Source organism: Tursiops truncatus, chromosome 21 (assembly GCF_011762595.2).
Source record: "Tursiops truncatus isolate mTurTru1 chromosome 21, mTurTru1.mat.Y, whole genome shotgun sequence".
NCBI classification, from domain to species: domain Eukaryota; kingdom Metazoa; phylum Chordata; class Mammalia; order Artiodactyla; family Delphinidae; genus Tursiops; species Tursiops truncatus.
Genome location: NC_047054.1, coordinates 33015099 through 33021335, shown reverse-complemented (window position 1 = coordinate 33021335; position 6237 = coordinate 33015099). Strand labels below are relative to the sequence as shown.

At 35.3% G+C, this 6237-nt stretch overlaps 1 non-coding gene across 1 annotated transcript; it reads right to left on the bottom strand.

The window, feature by feature from the left end:
- Positions 1 to 2889: 2889 nt before the first annotated feature.
- Positions 2890 to 2996, bottom strand: LOC117310071 (U6 spliceosomal RNA). Its single transcript, XR_004524329.1, has one exon. It is a non-coding gene; the product is annotated as a U6 spliceosomal RNA (small nuclear RNA).
- Positions 2997 to 6237: the final 3241 nt, after the last annotated feature.

Below are 6237 nucleotides of genomic sequence, written 5' to 3'. Positions count from 1 at the left end.
ATTATTTTGGCTATTCAAGGTTCCTTGAGAGTCCATATCAATTTTAGGATGGGTTTTTCTATTTTTAAAATAAAAAGTCATTAGGATTTCAATAGGGATTGCAGTGAATCTGTAGCTTACTTTGGGTAATATTGACATTTTAACAATTTAAACTCTTTCAGTTCATAAGCATGAGATGTGTTTCCAGTTATTTATGTTTTTAAAAAATTTCTTTCAGCAATATTTTGTAGTTTTCATTGTACAAGTTTTTCACCTTCCTAGTTAATTTGTAAGTATTTTATTCTTTTTAATGCTACTGTAAATGTAATTATTTTTGTAATTTACTTTGCAGATTGTTCATTGTGTATAGAAATGCAACCAATTTTTGTGTGTTGACTTTGTATTCTGCTACTTTGCTGAATTCATTTATTAGTACTAACAGCTTTTTTTGTGTGTGGAGTCTTTAGAATTTTCTATGTATAAGATTATATCATCTGCAAACAGATAATTTTACCTCTTCCTTTCCAGCTTGAATGCCTTTTATTTATTTTCATTTCTTGCCTAATTGCTCTGGCTATAACTTTCAGTACTATGTTGAATAGAAGTGGTGACATCAGGCATCCTTGCCTTGCTCCTGATCTCAGAGGAAAAGCTTTCAGTCTTTCACCATTGAGCATTATGTCTGCTGTGGGTTTTTCATATATGACTTTTATTATGTGGAGGTAGTTTTTTCTATTCCTATTTTCTTAAATGTTTTTATCATGAAAGGTGTTAAGTTTTGTCAAATGATTTTTCTGCATCAATTGAATGATCATGTAGGGTTTTCCCCTCGTTTTGTTGATGTAGTGTATTACATTGATTGATTTTCATATGTTGAACGATCCTTAAATTCAAGGAATAAATCCCACTCAGTCATGATGGGATTATAATACTCCTAATATGCTGCTGAAATTTGTTTGCTAGTATTTTATTGAGAATTTTTGCATCAATATTCATTAGGGATATTGGTCTGTAGTTTTATTTTCTTCTATTGTCTTTGTCTGGCTTTGGTATGAGGGTTATGCTGGCCTCATAAGAATGAGTTAGGAAGTATTCCTTCCTCTGTAATTTTTTGGAAAAATTTGAGAAGGATTGGTATTAGTTGTTTATTTTAATGTTTTGGTAGAATTCACAAGTGAAGCCATCAGGTCCAGGGCTTTTTTTGGTTGGGAGATTTTTTTTTTTAGTACTGATTCAGTCTCATTACTAAATATAAGTCTACTCAGATTGTCTATTTCTTAGTCTCAGATTTAGTCTTGGTAGGTTTTCTGTTTCTAGAAATTTGTTCATTTCATCTAAGTTATCAAATGTGTTGGCAAACAATTGTTTATGGTACTCTCTTATAGTCCTTTTTATTTCTGTGGGATCAGTAGGAATGTCCCCACTTCCATTTCTTATTTTAGTCCTTTGAGTCTTCTCTCGTTTTCTCTTAGTCCATCTAGCTAAAGGTTTGTCAATTTTGTTGATCTTTTCAAAGAACCAACTTTTGGTTTCACTGATTTTTCTCTATTGTTTTTCTTATTTATAAAAACATCTTTATTGGAGTATAATTGCTTTACAATGTTGTGTTAGTTTCTGCTGTATAACAAAGTGAATCAGTTATATGTGTACATATATCCCCATATCCCCCCCACCTTGTGTATCCCTCCCACCCTCCCTATCCCACCCCTCTAGGTGGTCACAAAGCACCGAGTTGATCTCCCTGTGCTATGTGGTTGCTTCCCACTAGCTATCTATTTTACATTTGGTAGTGTATATATGTCCACGCCACTCTCTCACTTTGTCCCAGCTTACCCTTCCCCCTCCCTGTGTCCTCAAGTCCATTCTCTACGTCTGCATCTTTACTCCTGTCCTGCCCCTGGGTTCATCAGAACCATTTTTTTTTTAATTTTTAGATTCCATATATATGTGAGCATACGGTATTTGTTTTTCTCTTTCTGACTTCACTCTGTATGACAGACTCTAGGTCCATCCACCTCACTACAAATAACTCAGTTTCGTTTCTTTTTATGGCTGAGTAATATTCCATTGCATATATGTGCCCCATTTTCTTTATCCATTCATCTGTCAATGGACATTTAGGTTGCTTCCATGTCCTGACTATTGTAAATAGAGCTGCAATGAACATTGTGGTACATGACTCTTTTTGAATTACGGTTTTCTCAGGGCATATGCCCAGTAGTGGGATTGCTGGGTCATATGGTAGTTCTGTTTTTAGTTTTATAAGGAACCTCCATACTGTTCTCCATAGTGGCTGTATCAATGTTGTTTACATTCCCACCAACAGTGCAAGAGGGTTCTCTTTTCTCCACACCCTTTCCATCATTTATTGTTTGTAGATTTTTTGATGATGGCCATTCTGACCAGTGTGAGGTGATACCTCATTGTAGTTTTGATTTGCATTTCTCTAATGATTAGTCATGTTGAGCATCTTTTCATGTGTTTGTTGGCAATCTGTATATCTTCTTTGGAGAAATGTCTATTTAGGTCTTCTGCCCATTTTTGGGTTGGGGTGTTTGTTTTTTTTGATATTGAGCTTCATGAGGTGCTTGTGTATTTTGGAGATCAATCCTTTGTCAGTTGCTTCGTTTGCAAATATTTTCTCCCATTCTGAGGGTTGTCTTTTCGTCTTGTTTATGGTTTCCTTTGCTGTGCAAAAGCTTTTAAGTTTCATTAGATTCCATTTGTTTATTTTTGTTTTTATTTCCCTTTCTCTAGGAGGTGGGTCAAAAAGGATCTTGCTGTGACTTATGTCAGAGTGTTCTGCCTATGTTTTTCTCTAAGAGTTTTATAGTGTCTGGCCTTACATTTAGGTCTTTAATCCATTTTTAGTTTATTTTTGTATATGGTGTTAGGAAGTGTTCTAATTTCAAAAATATGGAACGCTTCACGAATTTGTGTGTCATCCTCGTGCAGGGGCCATGCTAATCTTCTATGTATCGTTCCAATTTTAGTATATATGCTGCCAAATTGAGCCCCTCTGATGTTTTTCTACACTCTATTTTATCTACCTCTACTCTAATGTTTGTTAGTTTCTTCCTTCTGCTAGCTTTGGGTTTAGTTTGTTCTTCTTTTTCTCATTCCTTAAGTTGTAGAGTTAGGTTGTTGATTTGAGTTCTTTCTTGTTATAGCTATAAATTTCCACCTTCGCATAACGTTTGCTGTATCATGTAAGTTTTGACATGTTATATTTTCATTTTTACACATCTCTAAGTAGTTTCTAATTTTCCTTGTGATTTCTTCTTTGATCTATTGGTTGTTTAAAAGTGTGTTGTTTAGTTTCCACAGTATTGTGAATTTTTCAGCTTTCTTTATGTGTTCTTTTTTTTTTAATTTCTAACTTCATCCTGTTGTGGTCAGAGAAGATATCTGTCATAACTTTGTATGATATCAGTTTTTGTCTACTGAGACTTAATTTGTGTCCTAACATATGGTCTACCTGGAAAATGTTCCATGTGCACTTGAGAAAAATGTGTATGCTGTTGTCATTGGGTGGAATGTTCTGTATATTCTTGTTAGATCTAGTTGGTTTATTGGGAGTGAGGCATTGAAGTCTCTATTATTGTAGAACTCTCTATTTCTCCCTTCAAGATCTGCCCAGTTTTGCTTCATGTATTTTGATAGTCTGTCATTGGGTGTGCAAATGTTTATAATTGTTATATCTTCTTGCTCTACTGAGCCTTTTATTAATATATAATGTCCTTCTTTGTCTTTTGTAACCTTATATGATTTAATGTCTACTTTGTCTGATATTAGTATAGCCAGTCCTGCTCTCTTTTGGTTACTATTTGCATGGAATATGTTTTTCCATCCTTCCCATTTCAACCTATTTGTGTTTTGGGGTTTCAGATGAGTCTCTTGTAGACAGCATATAGCTGGGTCCTGTGTTTTTATCCATTCTACCAATCTCTGTCTTTGTTGATAATAAGGGGCTTACTTCTGTCATTGTGCTGTTTGTTTTCTATATGCCCTGTAGCCACTTTTTCCCTCATTTCCTGCATTACTGTCTTCTTTTGTGTTCTGTTGATTTTTGAGTTTAAATGAAATGTTTTAAATTAAATTTAATTTAATGTTTTTAATTTAATTTAAGTTAAATGTTTTAAATTAAATTAAATGTTTAAATTCCTTCTTAATTTCCTTTTGTGTATACTCTGTAAACTATTTTATTTGTGGTTATCATGGAGATTACATTTAACATCCTAAAGTTATAACATTATAATTTGAATTTATTACAGCTTAATTTCAATAACATACAAAAACTGTTCTTTTACAGCTCTGTCCCCACCCCTTTCGGTTATTGTTATCACAAAATTACACCTGTATACATTGTATGCCAAAAAACATAAACTAATAATTCTTTTAAATGTACTGGCCTCCTAAATTATGCAGAAAACAAGATTTGGAGTTACAAACCAAAGTTACAGTAATACTAGCTATTACACTAATACTTGTTGTTTTCTTTAAATGTATTAGTCTCTTAAATCATGTAGAAAACAAAAAGTACAGTTACAAACCATTGTTACAATGATACTAGCTTCTACAATTGTCCATGTAGTTGCCTTTAATGAGGTCTTTATTTCTCCATATGGCTTCAGTTTACTGTCTAGTGTTCTTTCATTTCACTCCACAGGACTCCCTTGAGCATGTCTTGTAGGGAAGGTCTAGTGGTCATGAACTCCTTCAGCTTTTTTAAATCTGGGAATGCCTTGATTTCTCCTTCACTCTAAAGGACAGTTTTGCCAGATATAAGATTCTTGGTTGACAGTTGTTTTCTCTGAGCACTTTGAATAAATCTGCCCACAGTCTCCTGGCCTCCAAATTTTTTGATGAGAAATCTGCAGATAATCTTATTGAGGATCCCCTTGTATGTGACTATTCACTTACCTTGCTGCTTTCCAGATTTTCCCTTTGTCTTTTGAAAGTTTGATTATAATGAGACTGTGTGGGTCTCTTTGACTTCATCTTACTTGGAATTCATTGAGCTTTTTGGATGTTTATATTCATGTCTTTTATCAAATTTGGGAAATTTTAAGCCATTATTTCTTCAGATATTCTCTCTGCCCCTTTCTCTTTCTCTTCTTTTACTGGGATTCCCACAATGTGTATGTTGGTCCTCTTGATGGTGTCGTGTAACATGTTTCTTTAATCTTCTTTCTTTCTGTTCTTCAGCCTTGATAATTTCCATTGTCTTATCTTCAAGTTCACTGATTCTTCCTTCTGCCTGCTCAGATCTGCCTTTGAACCTCTCTAGTGAATTTTTCACTTCAGTTATTGTACTTTTCAGCTCCAGAATTGCTTTTTGGTTTCTTTTTGTGTTTCCTATATCTCTTTATTGATGTTTTCATTTTGTTCACACATTATTTTCTTGACTTTCTCCACATCTTCCTTTAGTTCTTTGAGCATCTTTAAGACAGTTGTTTTAAAGTCTTTGTCTAGTATATCTGCCATTAGGTCTTTTTCAAGGACAGTTTCTGTTGATTTTTTTCCCCTTTGTTTGAATGGGCCTTGTGATTTTGTATTAAACACTGGACATTTTAATCTAATGATGTGGTAACTCTGGAAACTGTCAGATTCTCCCCCTCCCCCAGGGTTTGATGTTTTCTGTTGTTATTTTTTGACTATTATAAGCTGTCTCTGTGCCAAGGATCAGCCTGAGTTGTAAACTTAATGTCTTCTCAGGTCTCTTCTGAGCCTTTCCCTGAGCATGCACAGTCACTTTTAAATTTTCTTTGTATATTCAGCTGTTTTTGAATGTCCTAGTCTTTAAGTTCAGGCTCCCAAAAGAGGAAAAGCAAAACATGATGGGAGGGGGAAAGGATGGGATGGCCCTTGAAATCTTCTGGCATTCACTTCAACCTGAAGGGGGAGGAACATGAACCAGTGAGGGGAGGTGCAACAGCAATGGCTTCACCCTCTTTGTCTGCACCTCTGTGGTCAGCAGTCAGAGCACAGGTCCCCAGTACTTGGGGGACAGGGTCCTTTTACCCACTCTAGCTTCCACAAGTTGTGTGCAAGCTGCACAGCCTCTTGCCATGTGTCTGGGAGTGGGGATGGGTAACTGCTAATGAGCCAGGAGCTGAAGTTGGCTGCAATTGACTGCAATTTGCCTCCAAGCCTTCTGCCAGAAGTTACAAGCCTTCAACAGACTCCAGAGTTCCAAAATAGTTACATCAGGTTGATTCTGCCATTGTAGCTGTCGTCTGGGTGGAGAGACAGATT